This window comes from Penaeus monodon, chromosome 2, assembly GCF_015228065.2.
Source record: "Penaeus monodon isolate SGIC_2016 chromosome 2, NSTDA_Pmon_1, whole genome shotgun sequence".
In the NCBI taxonomy this organism is placed as follows: domain Eukaryota; kingdom Metazoa; phylum Arthropoda; class Malacostraca; order Decapoda; family Penaeidae; genus Penaeus; species Penaeus monodon.
In genome coordinates, this window is record NC_051387.1 from 44,871,841 (window position 1) to 44,876,840 (window position 5,000).

The window sequence follows — 5,000 nt, forward strand, 5'->3', positions numbered from 1 at the left end:
TTTTTATTATTATTATTATTATTAGTATTATTATTATTGCTATTATTATCATTATTTTGTTATTATTATCAATACTATTATTATCATTATTATTATTATTATTCTTTTAACGGTAGGTTCATGTCTAAGCCGCCGTGGTCACAGCATGATACTTAATTGTAGTTTTTCATGTTGTGATGCTCTTGGAGTGAGTACGTGGTAGGGTCCCCAGTTCCTTTCCACGGAGAGTGCCGGTGGTACCTTTTTTTTTTTTTTTAGGTAATCTTTCTCTCTATTTTATCCGGGCTTAGGACCAGCACTTGACTTGGGCTGGCTTGGCCACCCAGTGGGCTAGGTAGGCAATCAAGGTGAAGTTCCTTGCCCAATGGAACAACGCGGCGGTTCGGTGACTCGAACCCTCGAATTCAGGTTGCCGTCGTGACAGTCTTGAGTCCGACGCTCTAACCATTCGGCCACCGCGCCTTGACGATCAGGGCTTCATGATTTTTCTTAGCATTTAGAGCGGTGTTGCCATTGCCTTCCGCCCGGTTTTCTTTTATCGAGTCACCATCTCTATTTACCCGGCACTGACTTGAGCTGGCTTGGCCACCCAGTGGCTAGGCAGGCAATCGAGGTGAAGTTCCTTGCCCAAGGGAAAATTATTATTATTATTATTATTATTATTATTATCATTATTATAATTTTCGTTAGTAACATTATCGCTATTATTGTTATCGTTATTATTATTATTATTATTATTATTATATTATTATTATTGTTATTATCATCATCATCATTATTTTCATTATTACTATTATCATTATTTTTTGTTATCGTCATTATTATTATCATCCTTAATATTATTGTTATTATTTTTTTATTATTATTATCATTATTATTATTATTATTATTATTTTTGTTGCTGTTGTTGTTGTTGTTTTGCTGTTGTTGTGGGAATGATTATTATTATTATTATTATTATTTTTATTATTATTATTATTATTGTTATTATTATTATTATTATCATTATTATTATCATTATTATTATTTTCATTATCAATATCACTATTAATATTATTGTTATCTTTATCATTGCTAATATTATTTCAATTATTATTATCATTATCATCATTTTTAATTATCAGTATCATTACTTTTATTGCTATCACCATCATCATTATCATCATCATCATCATCATCATCATCATCATCATCATCATCATCATCATCATCATCATCATTATATTTATTATTATCATTACTATTACTGATAATATTATAATTATTGTTATCATCATTATCATTCCCATTATTATTGCTATCATTATCTCAATCATCATTATTGGTATTATCATAGCCATTGCCATTGCACTGTCATTCTCATTGTCTGTATTTCTATAACCATTGCTTCCGCTTCAAGCGTGAGAAGATTTGCCAATTTTCTAAGACAAAGATATCTTTCAAGATATCTGTAACTGAAGAAGACGACCCATGTAAGTGAATGCCAAGATTAATCCACTTTTTTTTTCTGAAAACTGATGCTTCTGTCTATCTATATCTATATACTTACTTACACACACACACACACACACACACATACATACATATATATATATATATATATATATATATATATATATATATATATATATATATATATATGTATATATATGGGGCCGCGGTGGCCGAATGGGTAGAGCGTCGGACTCAAGACTGTCACGACGGCAATCTGAGTTCGAGGGTTCGAGTCACCGACCGCCGCGTTGTTTCCCTCGGGCAGGGAACTTCACCTCGATTGCCTGCCTAGCCACTGGGGGACCAAGTCAGCCCAAGTCAGTGCCGGGTAAATAGAGATGGTGACTCGAAAAAAAAAAAAAAAAAAAAAAAAAAAAAAAAAAAAAAAAAAAAAAAAAAAAAAAAAAAAAAAAACACGGGCGGAAGGCAATGGCAAACCACCGCTCTAAATTGCCAAGAAAATCATGGAAGCCCATGATCGTCAAGGCCGCGGTGGCCGAATGGTTAGAGCGTCGGACTCAAGACTGTCACGACGGTAATCTGAGTTCGAGGGTTCGAGTCACCGACCGCCGCGTTGTTTCCCTTGGGCAAGGAACTTCACCTCGATTGCCTACCTAGCCACTGGGTGGCCAAGCCAGCCCAAGTCAGTGCTGGTCCCAAGCCCGGATAAAATAAGAGAGAATGATTACCTAAAAAGGTAACACCGGCACTCTCCGTGGAAAGGAACTGGGGACCCTACCACGTACTCACTCCAAGAGCATCACAACGTGAAAACTGCAATTGAGTATCATGCTTGTGACCACGGCGGCTCAGACATGAACCTACCGTTAAATGATGATGATGTATATATATATATATATATATATATATATATATATATATATATATATATATATATATATATATATACATATATATATATATATAGTATATATATATATATATATATATATGTGTGTGTGTGTGTGTGTGTGTGTGTGTGTGTGTGTGTGTGTGTGTGTGTGTGTGCGTACATGCATGCATGCATAGGAATATATGCCTCTGTGTTTAAATCCGCTTCAGCTCGAGGAGTCTCGTGCATTTCCCGCCTCGCCGCAGCACCTGCTCCCAAGCGCCGACGCGACGCCCCCCCTGCATCGGATATGAATCTGCGCTGCCTCGCCTCCTCCGCTCCAGCTCCTCCGGCGGCTCTTGTACACGGCTCGGCGACCGCTATTAACCTTTGCCACGTCACGCGCCTCGAGGAAACAGGTGTCGGGGGAATAGGCCGCTTTGCTGATTCGAGCTCGCGGCTCCTCGCCTCTAGCTTCGCCACGGCCCCGCTAGCTGGGCTTCCTCCCCCACTCCCTTCCTCCCCTCCCTCCCCTCCTTGCCCTCCTCTTACTCACTCTGCTTTCCCTTCTTGCCTTCCCTCCCTCCCTCCCTCCCTCTCTCTCCGTTTCTGATATCTTCTCTCTCAGTTATCTGAACTCCCTTCTTCCTACCTTTGCCTCTTCCCTTCCTTTTCTGTCTCATATTTATCCCTTTCATCATGCCCCCCCCCCCCCCATCCTCCTCCTCCTCCTTTCTCTCCTTAATCGTTTAATCCGCTAATTGATTCTCTTCTTTATTCTCAGTCCTCCCTTTCGTTTCCCTAAAATCTGCTAGTAAATTACCTTCCCTACCTCCCTCGCTTTTCCTTTCCTCAAACTTTATCCATTGTAGTCTTTCCTTTTCCCTTCCTCTCTGTACAGTCTGCTAATTGGATTTTTTTCTCTCTCTCTTCTTATTCCTCCTTCTTCCTAGAGTCAATTAGTTTCCATTTCACTCTCCCTCCCTATTCTCTTTCCTCTCCCTTCCTATTCCTCCCTTCATTTCCTTTCTCTCTCACCCTTTCTATCCCTCCATCCCTTACCCCCTACCTCCCTCCCGAACTTTCCTCTCCTTCTCCAGTTTTATGTCCCTCCCTTTTGTCTTCCACCCTCTCTTTAATCTCTTCTCCCCCTCCTCTCGCCCTCCTCTCCATCCTTTTATACATCTCCCTCTCTTAACTTCATTTCTTCCGTCTTCTCTCCCTCCCTCCCTCTCCTTTCTTTCCCCTCTTCCCCTTATAACCCTCTCTCCTCCTCTCCATCTATACCTCTATCCCTTCCTTTTGTCTCCTCCCCCCGTCCTATCTCCCGCCCTCTCTCTCTTTCCTCTCCTTCCCCTTTTATCTCCCACCTTCCAACCTTTTTTTACCCCTCCCTCTCTCACCTCTCTTTCTCCCGTCTTCCCTCTCTCTATCCCTCCCTTTTGTCACCTTCCCAAGTCCTCCCTCTCTCCCTTCCTTTCCTCTCTTTTCCCTCTCTTCTCTCCCTCCCCCCACCCTCTTTTACACCTCCCTCTCTTACCTCTCTCTCCCGTCTTCTCTCCCTCCCTCCTTCCCTTTCCTCTCTTTCTCTATCTTCTCTACCTCCCTCCCTTTCCTTTCCTTCCCTCTCTTCTCTCTCTCCCTTCCACTCTCTTTTACACCTCCCTCTCTTACTTCTTTCCCCCATCCTCTCTCCCCATCTCCCTCCCTTTCCTCTCACTTCCTCCCTCTCCTCTCACCTCCTCCCTTTATACCCTTCCTCCTCCCTTTATACCCCCCTCTCCTCCCTTTATACCCCCCTCTCCTCCCCCTCCATCTTTAGAGCGAGAGCACGAACACATCCACACCGCTCAAGCTCTGTATATGCAAATGAGCTTCTCTCTCTCCCGGCGCGGTTGTGTAATGAAAGTGGCGCTATAGTAGTTGAGGAATTCCCATAAACGTGCAAAAAAATTATGATTTGTTATGAAGCCTGGTACCTACTCTGGCAGGTATGGGGAGGGGAGGGAGGGAGAGGGTGTATGCGCTAGAGGCAAAAATATATCATATACTAATTATGTGTACGTATATTTGAGTTTACTAAGAGCATCCATATCTAGTAAGAATAAGAAAAAAGTTTATCTCGCGGCGAAGCAAAAGTTCACAATTAACGGCGAAGGAGAAACACTATATGTGTGCTGAGTGAACGCATCCTTCAGAGAACGGACAAAGGAAGAGTAATTAACAGCGAGCCATTTGACACCGGTCAAATACATCTCTTGTATTGTGAAGATATTCATTCTCATTCATACCTTTTATACATCAGTCAATATGAATACGGTTCATATATATATATATATATATATATATATAAAATATATATATATATATATATATATATATATACATATATATATATATATATATATTATATATATATATATATATATGTGTGTGTGTGTGTGTGTGTGTGTGTGTGTGTGTGTGTGTGTGTGTATATATATATATATATATATATATATATATATATATATATATATATATATATATATATATATGGGGCCGCGGTGGCCGAATGGTTAGAGCGTCGGACTCAAGACTGTCACGACGGCAATCTGAGTTCGAGGGTTCGAGTCACCGACCGCCGCGTTGTTTCCCTTGGGCAAGGAACTTCACCTCGATTGCCTGCCTAGGC